The sequence below is a fragment of the Bemisia tabaci genome, chromosome 10 (assembly GCF_918797505.1).
Source record: "Bemisia tabaci chromosome 10, PGI_BMITA_v3".
NCBI lineage: Eukaryota > Metazoa > Arthropoda > Insecta > Hemiptera > Aleyrodidae > Bemisia > Bemisia tabaci.
The window spans coordinates 39,947,573-39,970,069 of record NC_092802.1 but is presented as its reverse complement, the minus strand read 5'-3'; the positions used below and the strand labels follow the sequence as shown (position 1 = coordinate 39,970,069).

Here is a 22,497-nt window from a genome sequence, read left to right as displayed (position 1 = left end):
TAAAAAATTGATTCGAACAAGGGATCCGGGGATCGCGGATCCGTCCCGAGGGACGCCCTGCGCCTGCCTCGTCCCCGGCCGTGGCCTGCCGAGCAGATAAACCTCCCCGTCGCACACTGGACCGAGTCTCCCGGCCAAGTCGGACGAAATCTTCAAACTTTAAACGCTTATATTTTCGAAAATTTGAAACACTGAGAAGAAAACACATTGAATCTAGGGTCCAGACTCTTGAATACATTGACAAGAAAAAGGACTCTTGATTCGATCAGATTTAAGTTTAAATCAAGAACCAAGCCTCTTAATTTGAGCGAATTTCCTTTTGATTTAAGCTTAAATCTGATTGAATCAAGAGTCCTTTTTCTTGTCAATGTTTTCAAGAGTCTGGACTCTAGATCCAATGTGTTTTTTTTCCAGTGAACAAAAGAGTTTAAGGGTGGTTCAGAGTGACTACTAAAACAGGCTGGCCAAAAATCAGTACTTTCACAGTACTTCTTCAAAATATTCCCAAGAAATTCAGTACCTCCTCAACAGAAAAATTTAGTACTTGTTCAGTGCCTCCATTTGACGAAATTCGAAAAATTTTAAACATTCGAATATCTCGCTCAAACTGCGACAAACAAATTAAAGAATTTCAGACCTTCTTACGGAATATTCGAACTTTTTCGGTATTTCCGGGTCGCCCTTAAAAAATGAGTAATATTTCCAGACCTTCCGGAAATTTCAGACTAGTAGACACCCTGGTGGTTCATTTGGTTTTTTGGTGAAATCTCCTTTCGGGATTTGTGACAAACGAAACCTAAAAAATTTAACAGGATGTCCACCAGTTATATAAAACCAACATTGGGGACTTTCGGGGTCTTTCAGGGGTGTTTTTTCAATAAAATCGGGGACTTTCTTCTCCGAAATAGTAAGGGACAGGGAGCTAGTGAGAGCCTTAAAAGGCGTATTTATGTGACTAATTTTACATGTCATGTTGAACCAATGAAACCATACGAATAACCAAGCAACACTTCAGTTTTTTTATTCCTGGTTATACCGCGCCGATAAAAATTTGAAAATGCCGGTGTTTAGGACGATTTTTGTCATTTTTTGAGGACCTGAACAAGAAAATGGAGATGTTGCATGTGTGAGGAATTTGCGCTTTAACTGATGATTATTATGTAAAAGTTCGCGAGAAACACGATGGTGCCACTGGTTTTCTCTTAAATCAACTCCTAAGCTCAAAAAAAGCTCTCAAGTTGATGCCAAAATAGAGGGGACATCCCACGCTATGCTCAGAATCCACCTCTAAATTAAGACAAACTCTCCATGCAAAGATTAAAAGCAAATACATTGACAGGGCTGGCACTTTATTTGGGGACGCTAAAACTAAAAACACGGCATCCCTGCTAATGTATTTGCTCCCTATCTTTGCATCAAGAGTTTGTCTTGATGTAGACGAGGACTCTCAGGATAGCGTGGGATATCCCCTCCATTTTGGCCTCAACTTGAGAGCTTTTTTTGAGCTTGGGAGTTGAATTCAGGGAAAACCAGTGGCACCATCGTGTTTCTCGCGAACTTTTACAGAAGCATCAAAAGTCAAATCGCAAATTCCTCACACATGCAGAATCTCCATTAGGGACATTGGAGACTTTTGGGGACCGGTAGACACCCTGTTGAAATTTTGGCCAAAAATTTCATGTGCGACCTCTTCCATTAGTTCATTTCACTGTGCGTCGGAGCCTCCCAGGATTCCAGGATTCGCCGAAACCGAAACAATAATGCCCACCGCGGTTTTCCTCCTTTCACCGTTCTACTCTTCCACCGTTCCACCGGGGAGCCCTAAGCTTTTGAGCTCCTATCGCCCCACATTTCGTCGCTCCTCTGACGAAAGGACCCATATCGATTTCAACATGAGCCCTGGAAACCATTGCATTATACGGAGAACGGGGCTCACGTGGAAATCGAGATGCGTCTTTACGTCGGAGCAGCTATGATTTCTATCCGCAGAGTTCGTTTAGCCCACTCACTACTCTGCCATGCTGAGGAAAAATGCCGTAAGGATGTCTAATTGTTGCCGCGTTTTAACTCAGGAAATACGAAATTTTCCGAAGGAATACTGTTTTTTTTTCATTTTAGTTTTATTGGGGGGAAAAAATTACAACAGAAAAGAAGAAAAAAGACAAGAAACGTAAGAAGGAAAAGAAGACGAAAAAAAAAACAGATAGTAATAACACGTTGACCGGATGGACGGAGAAATACTGGCAGAAATGGCTCACTAGACAAGGTAGCAGCAGGCTGATTATTGATGATAGACTAAGTGATAGACAAAGAAAACAAAAGGGAGGATGGAGCGATCATATTGGTGAAAGCGGATGGTTGAAATGGACAAAGGAGATAAGAAACATACTAACAGCGAGCCATGAGAGACTATAATTACTCCATTATTTCCCCCTTTAGTCCATCAAAGTTTCCCGTTTCAACCTATGAGATCTCTGCAATTCCTTTCGTCTTCTTTGTCTATAGCTTTGTCTAGAAAATTTCAATAATCAGCCCGCTGTTAAAGTATAGTGCACAAGATCAAACCTTATAATCTTCATTGCGCGGTCTAAAAATTGGTCAATCTTTTTAATTTAGTATGAAGGTAGCAGACAAGTTTACATTTCCGTACTTTCTTCAGAATTTACTACACTTTCATAAGAAAATTATGAGCGTACTTTACGCACGTAGTCTTATCTATTACTACTTTTTAAAAATTAAAACATCTGCCGGACGCTCTTTCCGGAGATTTTCTCGACTCAGGACTTGACAATGTAACATGCTATACTGCCGTGCTAAGGAAAAACGCCGTATGAGCATTCGAGAGTTGCCAAATTTCCCCAGATAAAACATGTATTTTTGACGAAATGAATGCATTTTTTCCTTGAAATTTTCAGATATTTTAGATAAAATAGCGAGCAAAATAGTCTGAAAAATTGAAAGAAAAATATTCACAATTTCCCCAATTAATCGTATTTTATCGAAGGAAATTTGGCAACTCTCGAATGTTCATTCGGCGTTTTTCCTAAGCACGGCAGTATAATGGTAAGACCCTGTTTTCATTTATAGGCGGATCCGCCATTTTATGCGACGAGAGGAGATTCTGCGTTTCTCAATTTTTGTTAGATAATATTGCTTATGGTTTTTTTTTGTTACGGTGCACTTTATGCATCCATGGTGCGCTGTTCTTTGACATGATTCATTCATTCTTCGTGAAACTATTGAACTTAATCACGTTTATAAGTTAAATTCTACTTCACGTTTAAACGTTTTGCTCAAAACTACCTATTTGAGCTATGCAGCGTCCATATATTGGTACCTACGCCTTGTTTTATGAGTAAGGAGTTATAACTGGATTGCATTTTGCAATTTGGACCTATAAATTCTGGCTCATCTGAAAAAACACTTATGTGCATAGGGAAACTAATGGCACATACGTTGTTTTTACACCGGGCCAGAATTTATAGTTCCAAATTGCAAAATGCAGTCCAACTGATGTATCAAAGAACGTTGATACCTTTGTAAGGAATGGTTTTTGGTAAATTTCGTGGTGCAAATCGTATTTGCAGAGGTATTTTGAAGAGAAAATATGATATACTTGAATTTGTACCTTGTCTATTGGTCCATTGAAAAAGTTTTTCAAAAATTTTATTCACAGACGATTGGATCTTGGAAAATCATTTTTAAAATTATTTTCCACTTAAAAAAACGGAACGGAAAAAAAGAATATGAAGGCTTGTGCAAAGCCACCTACAAGATTTTGAAGCATCGTAAATGAGCATCAGTCAAACATAACGGCTAAACGAAACGGGAAGTTCGATACTTGTCTAAAAATGATGCCTGTTGAGAAACGCCTTAAAATAGGCTGGACGGCAACCGGGACATCCGGAAAGCTGGTATAGTTGCTTGCTCGCGCCTTAGCCGAAACGAGTCGACGCGATACGGGATACGGGACAGCGGGTCTGATGTTTCACCGTTTGAGCCTGTGAACCTGATGTTCCCCGAAGTTAAAGTTATTTACAACATTTTCCTCCCAATTTTTTTTTCACATCTCATCCTGGGACTTTCCTGATGGATTTGATAGCTACGTTTTGCGACAAAGTTGCCGCGATTGCGTAGGGAATAATTATACATTTTGCTATGAAGAATAGCTGTTGCTGACTGATTCGTAAAAGCAACCCTTTATATTATTGGCAAATACGTTGTTTCAAAAGTGAGCCAGAGATGGTGGCTACTTATTACAAAATTAAATCAGATTCTAGTTTCAATTGCAAGGTCTTTGAAAATATATACTGTCCCGGCCTCTTATCATTCGTGTATGAACTTCACATAAACAGTGTTGCACACAAACCCAATGTACATAAATGAGAGTTAAAAGCGTAGATCATCGACTATAAATGTTCTCTCACTTGAAGCTCGAAGACAGCGTAAACAATCGATTATTAAGGTCCTCATTCACATTCACCTAACTTTTGAACTAGATTTTTGACTTTGTGAATTTAGCTATTTTTCCCTGACGTCCTGTAGTTTAACCTGACTTTGGTCCCTCTCCGTTGAGGATAAAAATTTGCAGGTGTTTGAAATTTGATAAATTTTGCGTTTCAATGAAAACCGCTGAGTGAACTGAACCGAGGATACCCTTGCCTTGGTTCAAAAATTAAATAATTATTGAAAGAGATAAGACAAAATGATCTATTCTACAAAAATACATGTGTTTAAATGGCAAATGCCGCCAGATGACTTCACATAACAGTGAATTTTTGCCATAGAGAAAAAAAAGGAGGTGTTTGCATTTCGGGCATCTTGGAATTTTTTGATGATTTGATGACGTAGGTCGGTACAGCGACGTCCCCTCCTCACGCTGTACCGCTGTACCGACCTACGTCATCAAATCATCAAAAAATTCCAAGATGCCCGAAATGCAAACACCTCCTTTTTTTCTCTATGCATTTTTGCACCGATTACGCATATTTTTATACTACTTTTCATATCAGAAAACAAGTATAAAAAATACTGCTAAATCAGCTCTTCAAGCACTCTCAGATGAAGTTATTAAAATTCTCAATTTCTTGAAATTTAGCAACTGGGCGGAGGAAACATGTTTTCCTAAGCTTCAGACCAGTGATAAGAAACGTTCTTATTATAACTTTAACCTTCTTTTTCAGTCTAAAAAGCTGTTTTGAACTTTTAAAAGCTGGAAAACGCGTGTCTCGCTAGAAACGACTTCGCAGACACCTTTTTCCGAGGCAATTCCTGGATCCTAGAAAAACCCTATTTAGCCGTAATGTTCTCGTGAGCAAGTGCCGCACAGTGGATCGGGTCAATTAGATGGGTCGGACATGAAATGTTTGACTAAAACTGCAAATTTTGATGTTTATTTCGTCACATTTTAAATTTCAAGGGGTGCTTCTAAAAGAAAATTTCACGACGAAACCAATGGAACCACTTTTAAAACGTTCAAGTTTTGTATAAACGGAGTTATAAGCGTTTAAAATTTCCAAATTTTGTCAGAGCTCTCCTATGGATTCGATCCACCGTGTGCCGGGAAGAGGGAAGGAAGGGGGCTGAGAATTAATACCTGGAATTCTGATGTTTTGCAAATTGTGATGTTTATTTCGTCACATTTTAAATGTCAAGGGGTGCTTACAGAAGGAAATTTCACGACGGAACCAATAGGACCACTTTTAGAACGTTCAAATTTTGTATAAACGGAGTAGTTATAAGCGTTTAAAATTTCCGAATTTAGTCCAAGCTCTCCTACTGATTCGATCCACCGTGTGCCGGCAAGAGGGAAGGAAGGGGGCTGAGAATTAATACCTGGAATCCTGATGTTTTGCAAATTTTGATGTTTATTACGTCACATTTTAAATGTCAAGGGGTGCTTACAGAAGATTTCACGACGGAACCAAAGGAACCATTTTTAGAACGTTCAAGCGTTAAACGAGGTTATGAGCGTTTAAAATATCCAAATTTTGTCCGACCTCTCCTATTGATTCGATCCACCGTGTGCCGACGAGAGGGAAGGAAGGGAGCTGAGAATTAATACCTGGAAAACAATGGGACCGGCGACAGCGAGACTGTGACAGTGTCATCGAAGGGGATGAAGGGGGCAAAAGTGCAGAAAAAGGGGGCAAAAATCCGTGAAGGGTGCGCGGTGCGGCGGGCGGCGCAAAAGACGGGCAAAACAAAAGCCTTGTTGAGACAGGCAGTCTAGACTAGAGACGCCGTAGGCGCTGCTGCCATACTTTGAATTCCCAATGCGTCCAGACACCTATGCTACCATCATGCGGAACAACGCCGTATGAACCATCAGGCGTTGCCGAATTCCCCTCGAAAAACAACAAATTTCCAGGAAAATTCTTGGATATTTCTCCTCCGATTTTCCGGGGGATTTCGTTTGGAATTCAATCTAAAAAGCCGGAAAATTTCAAGAATAAATATTCGTAACTTTCTTCAAAAGTTGATGTTTTCTGGAAGGAAATTTGGCAAAATTTGAATGTTCATACGGTGTTTTCCCTTTGCACGGGAGTATGCACTCCGTCCGGGAATAAAAGCAGGGAACGGGACGTCAAAAAGCTTCCAGCCACTTGGATGGGAATCGATCGTCGGGTACCGCATCGATTCCGGGAATATAACTCCGGTAACTTTCGGTGCGGGGGCTCCTGCTCATTATGATATCCATGCGTATAGCTAGGTTGCGGTGTTACAAAATCCCCACTGCTTCTTTGAATTTTGGAGAAGAAAGTGGGTCGCATTTAGCACAAAGGAACCAGCGCAAATACAGTGTTTTCAAAACCGTGCAACTTCTCCTTCTCTATTAAAAATACTTATATACGTACAATATTACAATTTACACGGTCAGGATGTCTACGATAACAGGCTGGCCTATATTCAGTACTTTTACAACACTTTTCCGGTAAATTCCCAAGAAATTCAGTACCTCTTCAACAGAAAAATTCAGTACTTTTTCAGTACCTCCATTTGACGAAATTCGAAAAATTTTAAAAATTTTGCATTCGCGACCTCTAAACAAATTTTGAAACTTTGAGGAAAAATTTCACATTTCAGGGATATGAAATTTCATTTTGCGTGTCAGACTGACGTTCCCCCTTAGTCTATGTGGACCACCCGTTCAACCAATAGGATCACTTCATTTTCCCTTTTATCTCCTTGTCTATCAATTTCAATACACAGTACATTTACAGTGCAGTACAGTTCAATATATCGGCTAAGTGACATTACATACCGTTCCTCAACTTCTACCAGAATGGCAGGACAGAAATCAGTCATGAAAAATTACCTGCAACAGACAAAGGAAAAATATTACATCGCGGCAAATCTCAATTTTTAGTAATTTCATAACATCTGAAAGTCGAGTAATCACAGTAGCGGTCCAGTTGAAATTAAAACGCTCGTTTCAATATACATGCCCAGCTCAAAAAAAAAAAAAAAGAAAAAAAAGTTTGACTGAGCAAAATGATGTTTGTTGCGTGAAGCAGTTTCATTCTTCCCTGTTTAAAGATAATAATGGCCATACTCTGTCCATGTTTAGGTTCTCTACACTGACCCACTTGGTAAATGGACTACATTTGGACATAAGTTACAGCCAAAATAAGTTAACATCACTGGGGGGAAAAAAACACATTGGATCTAGAGTCAAGACTCTTAAAAACATCGACAAGAAAAAGTACTCTTGATTCAATCAGAATCTAGCTTAAATCAAGAACCAAGCCTCTTAATTTAAGCGGCTTTCGTTTTGATTCAAGCAAAAATCCGATTGAATCAAGGGTATTTTTTCTTGTCAATGTTTTCAAGAGTCTGGACTCTAGATCCGATATGTTTTTTTTCCAGTGATCTGTTTAAGGGTATCTGTAACCGGGGCTTCTGCCTTATATCAGACTATCTTTTTGAGGACTTCTGAGGCATAGATTAGGTATCACGAACAGCCCGTTTAAGTGTAGTTATCCCGACTACACGCGGATCGTTTCCCGAGTCGAGGGCCGGCGCCCCCCCCCCCCCCCAGCGGCCGGGGCTCGATGCGCGAGGAGGGAGGGGGGTGCCGGGTCTGGGTCGGGCTGGAAATCAATGCACCGCGCATGGGTCGGTCGGGGGGAGGGGGGAGGGGGGGGTGTCGGGGCTGGCTGCACGCTCGCTGCGCCGCGCCGCGCCGGGGAGTTGCAGTCGGCCCAGGTATCAGCCGCTCCACTCCACACTCCGCTTCGCCGACGACCTGCAACCCCTATACTAGGCTCGGGGCCCCGATACCAGACTGCGTGCAGTCGTTGCAACCCGGCCCGACCGACGATCCCCCCTCCTCCTGCCACGACCGAAGTGCCCCCCTCCCCTCCCCGGTCGACGGTTACGACGAGTCTCGAGCGAGCCGGCTCTTTGAACGCTATCCAATGACCTCTGTCTGCGGTCAAGCTCCTACTCCGCCGCACGGTGGATCCAGTTAATCGGAACTATGTGCACACTGGAAAAAAAAAAAAAAAAAAAAAAAAAAAAAAAAAAAAAAAAAAAAAAAAAAAAAACACATTGGACCTAGAATCGAGACTCTTGAAAACATCGACAAGATAAAGGACTCTTGATTCAATCGGATTTAAGCTTAAATCAAAAGGAAATCCGCTCAAATTAAGAGGCTTGGCTCTTTATTTAAGCTTAAATCTGATTGAAACAAGAGTATTTTTTCTTGTCGATGTTTTTAAGAGTCTGGACTCTAGATCCAATGTGTTTTTTATCCAGTGTATTATGACGTGAGCTCTGTTATTCATATGTTATTATGGGCCTCAAGGCTCATGTCTTAATACACACAGTCCCGTTTGATAGAAATACGATACTAAAACGTTACGTTTTACGTTACTAAACGTAAACGTACGTTTACCGGTCGTTTACGACCAGTGATAAGAAACGTTCTTGTAATAGCTTCAACCTTTTTTTCGGTCCAAAAAGCTGTTTTGAGCTTTTAAAAGCTGGGAAACGCGTGTCTCGCTAGAAACGACTTCACAGACACCTATTTCCGGGGCAATTCCTGAATCCTGGAACAACCCTATTTCGCCGTGATGTTCTCGTGAGCAAGTGCCGCACAGTGGATCGAATAAATTGGAAGGGTCGAACATGAAATTTTTGACTAAAACTGCAAATTTTGATGTTTACTTCGTCACATTTAAAATTTTCAGGGGTGCCTGGAGTATAAAATTTTACGAGGAAACCGATGAAACTACATTTAGAACCTCAAAATTTGGTATAAACGGAGTTATAAGCTTTTAAAGTTTCTAAATGGACGTATTTCTGTCAAACGGAACTGTGTGCATTACACATATGAGCCTTGAGACCCATAAGAATATATGCATGACAGGGCTCATGTCATAATGCACATAGTTCCGTTTGACAGAAATACGTCCAAATTTTGTTCGACCTCTCCTATTGACTCGATCCTTAAAAGGATTTCTTCCCCTAGACAATCTGACAAAAAATTAGAGAATGATTTTCAATTCAAACTGGCTCCTCGAGTTCACTGTGCGTCGCTTGCTTGATCCCCGTCTGCGGGAGAAAATACATTCTGTCGTGCTAAGGAGGAACGCCGTATGAACATTCGGGAGTTGCCAATCTTCCTTCGATAAAATGTTTATTTTTGAGGAACGTCACGAATATTTCTCCTTGTTACTTTCGGTGAAATTGCGTGCAAAATTATGTAGGAAATTTGAAGAAAAGAATTCATAAATTTACCGGGAAATTCTTGTTTTGTCAAAGGAAATTTGGCAACATCTGAAGGCTGATACGGCCTTTTCCCTCAGCACGGCAATATTCCGGAAATTGTATTGCACTGAGACAATTCCAATTGGTATCCGAATGGGGTGATTCGAAAGAAAATGTTCGGTCCCGGATTTAAGTTTTCGGTGGAAATTTTGGAAGACTGGTGACGAGCTGAGACAAAATACGGGATATGTTGGTTTGAGAAAGGAGCCAAGGTGTTATGTTCACTTTTAGTTTATTTTAAACAAATTTTGTTTATAAAGCTGAAGCTTTTCGGCTTTTGGCCATCATCAGAGTGTCAAGTATGTATAACAATGGTAAACAATAAACAAATAACATTGGTAAACATACTTGACGCTCTGCATGATGGCCAAAAGCCGAAAAGCCTCAGCTTTATAAACACAATTTTTTAAAATAAAGTAAAGGTGAACTTAACACCTTGGCTCCTTACTCAAAATAACATATTGAAAATGGTGTTACTCATGAGCGATTTCATAAATTACGGGTTGATTCGTCAATTTTTGAAGGGTGAGCAACCCCCATTTCAAACCGAAGTTGTGCATTGTCGTATTTTCACTTTCGGACAGTTTTCAAGGTTGCCATAATTTCTTCATCTTCAAATTCCCTGACTTTCCTCTGACTTTGTTTGTTTTTTCCTAACTCCAAAATTTTTTAATTCCCTGACTTTCCATGACCTCCGAAGGGAATTTTGACCAATTTTATTTATTATTTTTTTTACGCTGACTTCCGCTAGATTTTGGGCAATTGTATCTTATTCAGAGATCACATTATGGGAAAAAGCATTTAGTAGCTGGTTAAAAGATGACAAGCTGTTAAGATGACCAATGAGGGTAAACAGTTGGGAGATCAGTAATATGTTTTAGTGAGTTAATGGATACGTCAGAAATTCCCTGACTTTACCCACGAAGTCCCCGATTGTTCCTGATCGTCGCAAATTCTCTGAATTTCCCTGTTTGCCAGACCGCCGGTAACACTGGCTTTGATTCGATGTCACGACCAAGCAACTATTTTAACTCCAATGTGAGCATATTGCCTATCCTCTCATTTGAAGGCGAATAATCAATCCAGGCATTATCAATTGAACCAAGTACTGCACAAGATCTGTTATAGTTCATCTCACGATCAAGCAACTATTCTAACTCCGGTGTAAGCATACTGCCTATCCTCTCAATTGAAGGCGAATCATCTATCCAGACATTATCAATTGAACCAAGCACTGCACAAGATCTGATATAGTTCATCTTGCAACCGAGAAACTATTTTAACTACGGTGTAAGCGTACTGCCTATCCTCTCAACTGAAGGCAAATCATAAACTCAGGCTTACCCGATTGAACCGAGTACTGCACATGAGCTGTCGTAGCTATTCTCACAACTGAGATACTATTTTAACTCCGGCGTCGGTATATTGCCTATCTTTTCAAATGAAGGCAAACCATGAACCCAGAAATTATCAATTAATCTTCCGACTATCGAATCGTTCTCCCAAATGCCGATGAACCGCTAGCTCATTTTCTTGCTCTTTGCTCTAACGGGCCCACATCGTCACCTCCCGGCCAAAGTATCGCAAGCGCCATGCGGCGTTTCAGAATTTTCACCGTCATTTTATTTTTTTACAGAGAAAGTGTTGGTTGAATTTGTTTGAAATGTTCACAGAATTTCATCGGCAGCACGAATAAAATTCAGTGTTTTGGGGCAGCTTCATCGAACAATTTCACTGTAAAAAAATAAAATGGCGGTGGAAATTTTAAAACGTCGCATGGCGCTTGTGATACTTTGCCCGGAAGGTGACGATAAATTGGTTAATTTTTCTTCCTGTACAGCGTTTGGAGGCACAATCATGGGTTGAACGATCGCACGAGAAGTAACAATATCGCGTGGCAGAGCTTTTGTGGCGGCGGAGAGGGGATGGGTCAAAATCTGGCATGCTTGCCAGATAGTGCGCTTATAAAATCAAAACTTTCCCCCTTAAACCAGGGTTGCCACACAATTCAGAAAATTAAATTCCCTGACATTTCCGTGATTTCCCTGACACCTCTTACACTGGAAAAAAAGAATCGAAAATTTGCCGCCAAGAAGTATTTTTTCTTATAAATCAAGAATTTTGTTGCTTAATATAAACTACTTTTTTGCTTGAACCAAGCCTTATTTTCCTTGAATCAAGAAAAATCCAGCTTAAATCAAGATGAAAGAAATTCTTGGCGGCAAATTCAAGAATCGTCATGCTTGAGCCAAGCACCTTTTTTTTTCAGTTAGTGGAATTCCCTGACAATTGAATATGTGACGGATGGTTAAGAAGGCATAATTGAAAATAGTTTTCAGGCAAAATTTGTTGATCGAAACCTCAAACCCATTCTAGAAAGCAAAGGAAGGTGATTTAACACATTTTCCCTGACATTTTCGTCATTTTCCCTGACACTTCCCGGTTTCCCCTGACTTTTTAGAATTCCCTGACGTTTCCCGGTTTTCCCTGACTGTGGCAACCCTAGATTTAAACTACACACATTATTTCGCACAACCTGGCAACCTTGGAATCCGGGAACAAGGGGCGATGGCGGACCCGCGGCGCGACGCGCGAAAAATCACGGGTTCCTGTTGTTTTCCGGCGAGGGGCCCGCGGTCGCGGGGAAGTCATTGTCTATCAGGTGTGAAGTTGAGCCGAAAAGATTCGAACCTCGATCGGATGCCTTTGATTAATCGCTACCTCCGCGGCTTCAATGGCTCCGGCCGACCTTTGCCGAATCGTGCCAAAAAGCGGCATACTCGGGGTAAAATATCCGCATTTCACGGCACGATGTGACAGCCCCGCGGCCTATTGAAAGCGGGCCACCCGTGAACCTCCCTGATTCGCCACTTTCCCTGTATAGCCTCGCCGTCACGCTTTTCCAGTGCTGCAATTTCCCGAAATTAATTCCGAAATCCGGAACTTTTCAAATAATCGGAACTTTTCCCGGATTCTTAGGAATCCCCGGAATTTTCAGCAATTTTCGGAATTTCACTGAGATTTACAGTTTTTCGCCAGTTTGACCATTCATTTGATCAAAGTTATAGGGACTTTTTGATCAAATTTGACAGACTTTGGAACTAAATTCGGGCGTATTTCGATATTTTCCGCGGAATTTTTTAAAAATTCGGAATTTTTTGATAAAATAAAATGGCAGCACTGCGATTTTCACTCCCGTTCTAGAAAAGAACGCCGTATGAACATACTAGAGTTGTCAAATAGAGAATTTGCAGGTGTCTGAAATTTGATGAATTTCGTGTCAAAGCGGAAACTACTGCGTGAACTGGACACGAGGAAACCCTTGGTTCATGCATTGAACAATTATTGGAGAGGATATGACAAATTTTATTGGGCAACTTAATTTTTTACATAAAAACTAAACGATTGTACGGATTTCTGCGCAAATGTCAGTGAATTTTCTGCATAGTACGAAGCAAATTCTTCAGAGTCTTCAAAAAAATCCGCACGAACCTTCTAATGTAAAAAATTGAATTGCCCAGTTAGGATACGATTGGCAATAGCTGATGTAGCTTGATTCCTCTCTTTTAAACGCGGTCCAATTGAGCAGCGTCTGAACATGCTAAGGAAAAACACTGTATGAACCTTGGTCAGTTGCAAAATTCCCCTTGATTAAATAAGAATCTTCAGGGAAACTAGTGAATTTTCCGTTCAATTTTTGGGAGGATTTTCTTAGTAATTAAATGTAAATTATCTGAAAGAGAAAATATTCATAACTCTCCTCAAGAATAAACATTTCATCGGAGGAAGTTAGGCGATCCTCGAATCTTCATACGGCGTTTTTCCTCAGCACGGCGGAATACAACGCCATTTTAACCTGAGAAAAAACAAGGATGGCCCAGTTTGCGGCGAGGGCCATCCACCCCACCGCGCTCCACGATCCCTTCGCCCCTTGGACGCTCTACCTGGCACCTGGCCGATGCGATGCCAACGGGATAGGGACCTGGGACGGGCAAGGGACAAGGGATGCTTCAACGCGGGCTTTGTAACCGAGGACAACCCCAGCTTCGTCCATTTGTTTCTTGCTCCACGTCTGATTGGCCCGAGCACCTATTGTCCTCCCGAGATTGATAGCCCAACGCTATACGGAGACCGTCCCGATATGGAGCTTAAAATGGTGGTGTGCCACAGTCGATATGGCTACCCACAGCTCAAATGGATGGCGTTAAGCACATGGAAAAAATCAAATTGCTGCGATATAACAATTCAATTGCTAAAAAAAGTGACTGCAATGTTTCAACGTTGATTTTACAACAAAAAAATGCTACCTTAACTACCATTGTAAGCTAATTTAACCACGGAGTGGTTAAAGTAGCATTTTTTCGAACCGAAACCGAATCAAAACTGGGTTAATTTTTCTGAACCAACAGCTCAACGCTTTTGTCATGAGTTATCATTGGGAAGAATTTGCAAGGGTCTGAAATTTGATGAATTTCGTGTTTGATGAGCGGAATAAACTGAGTGAACTGAAAGCGAAGATACCTTTAATTCATAAATTGAGCATTTATTAAAGGAGATAATATGACAAACTGAGCGATTCTGCTAAAGTACATGTGTTTAAATGGGAAATTCTGCCAGTTGATGTCATAAGGCGGCACAATTTCTCACGTTTAAATCAATTTTTCTCCAATTTCCAATGTCAGAAAAAAATGATGAAAAATAATGCGAACTCAGCTCAATAGGCACTTTCAGATGAAGCAATAAAGGTTTTTTTGTGTGCAAATTCTCCATTTGAGTATTAACTTCCGAGGGTAACTATTCAGGGCGCCTACTAAAACAGGCTGGCCAAAACTCAGTACTTTCACAGTAATTTTTCAGTACATTCCGAAGAAATTCAGTACCTCCTTAACAGAAAACTTCAGTACTTTTTCAGTATCTCCATTTGACGAAATTCGAAAATTTTTAAACATTCGAATCTCTCGCTCAAATTACGACAAAAGAGACAAAAAATGAAAAAAATTCCGACCCGTTTTACGGAATTTCGGCACTTTTTCAGTACTTCCGGAGCGCTCTTAAAAAATCAGTACTACTTCTGGACTTTCCGGAAATTCCAAACATGTAGACACCCTGCATTGGAAAAAAAAAACCCATTGGATCTAGAGTCCAGACTCTTGAAAACATTGACAAGAAAAAGGACTCTTGATTCAATTAGATTTAAGCTTAAATCAAAAGGAAATCCGCTCAAATTAAGAGGCTTGGTTCTTGATTTAAGCTTAAATCCGATTGAATCATGAGTATTTTTCCTTGTCGATGTTTCTAAGAGTCTGGACTCTAGATCCAATGTGTTTTTTTTTTTTTTCCAGTGTGCTTTTGCACCATAAGCAAGATAGCAAAGTAGGGTCTCCGGAAAATATTGTCTTTGGCTACGGTTTAGGGTAAACAAAGTACTGCATGAGAAAAACCGAGAGAATTATAGCTGCGTTTCTTCAATTTTTCAGGCTCATTAATAAAGCGGAAGATTTAATACACATTCGGATGAAAATAACTCGAAATAGTGAAATTTCAGCTGTTGTGCGCTGACTGTTGACTGCCACATTCAGTTGCCAAATTCAGCGTGTAATTACGGCATGAAGGCCTGAAATACAGGACCCGATCAGAAATGGATTCGTATTTTCTTTACTCACAGTCACTGGAAAAAAAAGAAACACATTGGATCTAGAGTCCAGACTCTTAAAAACATCGACAAGAAAAAAGACTCTTGATTCAATCAGATTTAAGCTTGAATCAAAAGGAGATCCTCTCAAATTAAGAGGCTTGCGTATTAACTTCCAAGGGGGGAGACTCTAGATCCAACTTGTTTTTTTCCAGTGTACTTTTGCACCATAAGCAAGATAGCAAAGTAGGGTCTCTAGAAGAGATTGTCTCCGGCTCCGGTTTAGGGTAAACAAAGTAATGCATGAGAAGAACCGAGAGAATTATAGCTGCGTTTCTTCAATTTTTCAGGCTCATTAATAAAGCGAAGGATCCGCGGTGGGCGGGGACTCGGGGGGGGGGGGGGAGGGGGCACCTACTCGGATCCGCTGGAACAAAAGGGTTCTCGGAAAATCCCTCAACAAGGGCCCGATCGTGTTTCCAGCATTAATCATCCGGTCTCTTAAAAACACGCTCCGGTTTCACGGCCCCGTTGGACGCCGTTTAAAAATAACCTTTTTAATTCGGGCGTAATCCGTCGCCCAGGAACAGCCGAAGAGGGAGTAAAATTAAAAATGGAGAGAAATGATAGGTTTAAAAAGATTGGAAAGAGATAGCTCCGCGGTCCCTGCGGGGGAAGGTAATTCCGATGGATCAGTGGCGTGCCCTGCACTGGAAAAAAAAAAAAAAACTTATTGGATCTAGAGTCCAGACTCTTGAAAACATTGACAAGAAAAAGTGCTCTTGCTTCAATCAGAATCTGGCTTAAATCAAGAAGCAAGCCTCTTAATTTAGGCGGATTTCGTTTTGATTCAAGCAAAAATCCGATTGAATCAAGAGTATTTTTTTTTGTCAATGTTTTCAAGAGTCTGGACTCTAGATCCAATGTGGTTTTTTTTTCCAGTGTGCCGCTTAAACCTATGAAAATAGATCGAATGGACTACGTTTTGCGATTCGGAACTAAATTTTTGGCTCATAGAAAGAACATCATATGTACTAGTAGTTTTCCTCCATAGATAGGTGTTTATATAGGTAAGTGGGCAAGAAATTGTTGTTTATCATTGCAAAATGAAATACGACTATCAATCTGGTTATATCCGGATAGTCAACATTTTTTAAAAATGAAGTCGTGTCAGGAGCAATTTTGAACTTACTGTTCGCGCCGAGCAATAATTAGACTGCATTTTTCAACTGAAAACTCCAATTTCTAGCTCATTGGAAGAACGCCATGTGTGCCATTATTTTCTCTACACAGATGGGTAATTTTATGCAAAAATCAGAACTGTATTTCCATGTTGAAAAATGTCAAAATTCGTTCATGGTTCAGTGACCCACGGTAAAAAAATGGAGTTTTTTCAAGTTATCTCAACTTGACTCTTGGTTGCTACATCCCTCTTCCTATCGTCGCTTCCCTGCCGTGAGGGCATATCCCTATATCAACATGAGCCGCAGCCAGCATCGAGTTACACGGAGAGCAGGGCTCACCCGAAAATGGAGATGTTGCATGTGTGAGAAAGCGATTTGACTTTCGGCTCTTAGGTAAAAGTTCGCGAGAAACACGGTGGTGCCACTGGTCTCCTCTGAAATCAGCTCCCAAGCTCAAAAAAAGCTCTCAAGTTGAGGCCAAAATGGAGGGGATGTATCCTACGCTATCCTGAGAGTCCACCTCTACATCAAGACAAACTCTCCATGCAAAGATAGGGAGCAAATACATTAGCAGTGATGCCGTGTATTCAGTTTTAGAGTCCCCAAATAAAGTGGCAGCCCTGTCAATGTATTTGCTCCCTAATCTTTGCATGGAGGATTTGTCTTGATGTAGAGGTGGACTCTCGGGATAGCGTGGGATATCCCCACCATTTTGGCCTCAACTTGAGAGCTTTTTTTGAGCTTGGGAGTTGATTTCAGAGAACACCAGTGGCCCCATCGTGTTTCTCGCGAACTTTTACGTAAGAACCAACAGTCAAATCGCAAATTCCTCACAAACGCAACATCTCCATTGAGCTACACCCTTACGTCAGCGGCGAAACGATACGCAGCCGCGAGTTCTCAGGGACGAAAGCGGCGCATTAGCTAAATACCCTCCTTAAAAATCAGACTAAGAAGGGATTGACGGTCATTATCCCTCGGCGAAATAGGAGCGCGAAAGAGGGGGGGGGGGTTGCGGGGGACCCCGGGTGATGGAAGGAGCGCGCGGGGGGTGGGGGGGGGGCGTATTTATCCTGGGAAGGAAATTCCAAGCCCCGCCGACGACGCGAAAGAAATCGCGGACGAGCCATGAAAAGGGAACCGCGAGCGGCACGGGGAGGGGGAGGAGGGCGCGCAGGAAAAAGGGATCATCAATCAATTTTGAGAAGTGTTTTGAAATGGAGCGAAATTGCACGCTCATGTGGCGAGCACCAGGAATGACCGCGGTGCCGGATTTCCCTTTATTTTCACTCGATTTTCCACGGATTTTCCGGACTGCAGTTTGCAATTAGGAACTACAAGTACTAGCTCATCCGTGAAAACGCTTACGTGCATACACTGGAAAAAAAACACATTGGATCTAGAGTCCAGACTCTTGAAAACATTGACAAGAAAATGGACTCTTGATTCGATCAGATTTAAACTTAAATCGAAAGGAAATCCGCTCAAATTAAGAGGCTTGGTTCTTTATTTAAGCTTAAATCTGATTGAATAAAGAGTATTTTTTCTTGTCGATGTTTTTAAGAGTCTGGACTCTAGATCCAATGTGTTTTTTTTTTTTTTTTTTTTTTTCCAGTGTAGGGGAACTACTGGTACATACGTTGTTTCTAAAAGGGTTGCAACAGAATTTAAAAAATGACATTCCAAGACATTTCCCTGATATACCCGACACATTTTGGTTAGATTTCCCATAGGTTGGAGATATGCCAGGTGGTTGGGGAAAAAAATAATTAGAACTAGTTTTCGGGTAAGATGTGTCGTTCGAAACGACAAACTCGTTCTAGAAAGCAGATAAAGGTGACTTAACAATTTTCCCCTGACATTTTCATCCTTGTCTTTGACATTTCCAGGTTTTTCCTGACTTTAGATAATTCCATGACATTTTCCGATTTTCCCTGACTGTAGCAACCCTAAACGAATCAGGGAGAACGAAAACACACCAACTCGAAAAAATGAAAATAATTAAGACACACACAAAACTGCACGGTAAAAGAAAAAGTTATCTAAGAAAAATATTTTTTAATACGAAAGACAAGTACTAAAGGACTCTCGAAAGGTCCAAACTGAAACAGATGCGCTAACTTCAATTACTTCAGTGAAAATTGACTGTCTTTAATGAAAATTAAGCATTTTCGAGTTACAGAGTTGGTGTGTTTTCGTTCTCACCGATTCAAATGGTATATACGTTCTTTCTAAACTGAGCCAGTTTTAAAGTTAAGTTTCCAATTGCTGGATGAGGTTCATTATCAAGTCGACGAGTTCCTTAGGGGATTTCTTTTCTTGACAACAGGAACTCCCGTTGTTCCCAGGGGATTTGGGGATGACAAATCATCAGAAACCCGGCAGGGACGTTATTATACTACCGTGCTAGGGAGAAACGCCGTTCGGACATTAGATGGAAGATTTGTGCCACATTTCCCGCCCTGACTTATTTAATTTTGAGGTGAGTCAATAGGAGTTACTTGGAATTTTCAGGTAATTCATGTTGAGTTTCGGATAAAATTCTGTGAAATTGGGAAGAAAAATATTCGCAGCTTTCCCAGAAAATTCCTGTTAGTTGGTACATGATGGGTGTAATTTGTACTTTTAAGAAAATAATGTTGCAGACAATCATGCAATTTTTGGTTTTAAGCTGCCGAAACTCTACGAGAAAAAAATTTTGGTCAAAATCGTGAGAATTTTAACGTAAAAACAATCACAACCAAAGATAAACGAAAAGCGACCCTTGTAAGAGAAGGCATCGAATATAGGGGTTTTGACGAGGGCAGGAATATTCTATCTTTAATAAGAGAGAAAGCACTTCATCACTTCATGTGGTCGCAATGCGATTTCGCCTTGATATGATTGTGTAGGCAAAAGAAGCATCCAAAAGCGCGAATAGGCGTATTGTAATTACTATATCAATACGCGTCCATCGTTGATCCTACCGTCCTAGGGTATAATACTATTGGTGCAATTGAACGTTGCCAAATTTCCCCCAAAACACATAATTTTATTTATTTCCCAGTCTCTCCGTTGTTTTCTACGCTAAATTCACCGCAAACTATATCATTACAAATGGTTGGTTTGCGTTTCAATTTCTATATTAACCAACACTTACACAAGAACACAAGTAGGAGCCATTTTTAGTAATTTAGGTATTTTTCGGTAGAAGGAAGTATGAGACGTGCAATGCCGTTAAGATTGTGCATCGTAGTTCTTCAGTTTTAAGTCACTCATTCAACAGTTCTGCTATGAAGTTTTCCTTGAATTTGCTCTTAGTTTTTCCTCACTATTGTAAAGAAGTAAATTGACTGTGAATGAATTTCATCTGCCGCAAGCGCAGTAAAAAAATTCACGATCTTAGAAGCATTGCAAGTCACATACGCTCTTTGACCAAAAAAGTCCTCAATTTTCCTTGTGCAAATCGTATTCCGCTGGGAATTCGTGGACAATTTTCTTAGGTTCACACGACACGACAAACTGCTGCGTGTTTTAAACGGTGCCCTCAGCGATTCTGCGAGAAAAGCTCCACATGCTGTCATATCGCGCTACTTACGGACGGCAAGCGGGAAATCAGATTTGTCAGCGGTTGGTGAGGAATTTGAAGGAGGCAAAAAAGTGGGTGAAAAGGGATGGAATACGAAGTCGAACAAAGGGCGGCTCTCGATGGGATAAGTAGCCGCCCTGCCCCTCCGCCCCCCTCGCCCCCACCCTTGGACCCCCGTTTTCATGTGAGACCACGAACCTTGGGAAAATGTTTACACAAAATATTTGCCCATTACTCCAACTTGAGCTGCGCGCCGGGGTGGCCATCTTCGCTAACTCCGCGATGCCAGTTCGTGTCGAAAGTTTCGAAACCTCTCTTTCTGCACTTCAATTCAATATTCCAAGACTGTTCTGCCGTGCTAAGAAAGAACGCCGTATGAGCCTTCAGACGTTGTCAAGTTTCCGCCGATAAAAACCGAATTTACTGGGAAAATTAACTGGGAGCATTTTCTTGTTGTAAAATCTACACTGAAACATTGCAGTCACTTTTTTTGGCAATTAAATTGTTAAATCAGCAATTTAATTTTTTCCGTGCGATGAAGACATACGAAAAACCAAGCTTCACTTCAATTATTCTATTCCTGGTTGTACCGCGCCGCCGCAGCTGACGGGAAAATTTGAAGATGATTTTTGTCATTTTTTGGGGACCAGAACAAGAAAATTGGGGACCTTCGGGGACATCGAGGACTTTTGGGGACGGGTAGACACCCTGGTTAACTACCCCCTTTCCAACCACCCGTCCGTTTCAGCCAATAGGCTCGCTCCTTTATCTCTTTGTTCTCGTTGTCTCACGGTTTATCTATCAATTTCAATAATCAGCCCGCAGGCCCCGCACAGGGGATCGAGTCAATGCGGGAGGTGGGACAAAATTTGGAAACTTCAAACGCTTATAACTCCATTTATCTAAAATTTTGAGGTTCTAAAAGTGGTTCCGTTGGTTTCCTCGTTAAATTCTCTCCCATTGGCACCCCTTGAAATTTAAAATGTGACGAAATAAACATCAAAATTTGCGGTTTCAGTCAAAAATTTCATGTCCGACTTCTCTAATTAACTCGATCCACTGTGCGCCGGGCTCGGTCCAATCCTTCCCGAAATTCAATACTGCAACTCAATTTTCGGCTTGGGCCATTCATACGGAATCGCACTGGGGGATGAGGGCGACCCGGGGTAGGAGAAGGAGGGGGAGTGGGGCGTCGACTTGGACGGGCAACTTGCAACCGGGCCCGGAGCTGAGCTATTCGATTCAATCGTTGCGTCAACCCTTTCCGGTTTCGCGAGCCTTAATGAATAATTACGCGCTGGCTGATTTATTCCAACCCCGACAGTCACCCGATGTGGGTGGAGAGGGGCGGGGGGTTGAGGCAATTAGGGATTTTGGCGGTGGTGCCATGTGGCGGCTTCATCTCTCGACTTGTAATATAAGAGGATTACCCCTCAGGCCTCCCGTTTTCCGGATAATTATCCGGAATAGGAAGATTTCTCCCTTCCGGGGTATTCTACCGGAAGATTTGCGAATCGAGAATTTTTCCGGAAGATTTGCAGGTCGAGAATTTTCCCGGAAGATTTGCAAGTCGATAATTTTACCGGAAGATTTGCAGATCGAGAATTTTTCCGGAAGATTTGCAAATCGAGAATTTTTCCGGATAATTTTGTTTTGACGTGCGGGAGGCCTGGTACCCCTAAGTTAAGTATACAGTTTTTGGGGGTGCGCCCCCTGGCCGCTACGCCATTCAACCCCAGAGGGTGCTCCGCGTCTCTGAGACTCGCTCAGCAGGAAAGCATTAAGTTTTCAGGGCCTGCAGAGTTCGCGAAATGGACTGCATTTTGCAATTTGGAACTTTAAATTCTGACTCATCTAAAAAAACAGTTACGTGTGTTTACACAAATGTTCATATACGGCATTTTTCCTTGGGACGGCAGTATTGACATGTGCTAGGGTAATGAAAATCGGCCCAGTAGATCCGTGTGACGAAAGGTGATAAAAAATGAAAAGAGGGCTCATAGAGCTTACAGTAATGAATTCCGCCTTCAATAACTCGGAAGTAGTGCAGTTATTCAAACTCCATTTGGACGCATTTCTGCCAAACGGAACTATGTGCATTAAGACATGAGCCCTGAGACCCATAAGAATATGTGCATAACAGGGCTCACGTCATAGTGTATATAGTTCCGTTTGATAGAATTACGTCCATTTTGCGATTAGCAACTAAAATTTTTGGTTCCGCTCGGATTTCGCCTTCAATAACTCATAGGAAGTGCAGTTTTTTTTAAATCTATTTTGCAATAAGGAACTACAATTTGGGGTTCAGTTTGAAAACAACGTATGTGAAATCAGTTTCC

The 22,497-nt window shown here is 41.3% G+C and overlaps 1 protein-coding gene across 2 annotated transcripts in view; it reads right to left on the bottom strand.

Moving 5' to 3' along the window:
* The window catches only part of orb2 (cytoplasmic polyadenylation element-binding protein orb2), a 425,677-nt gene that overhangs the window by 275,894 nt on the left and 127,286 nt on the right, over positions 1-22,497 (bottom strand). The window lies entirely within an intron of this gene.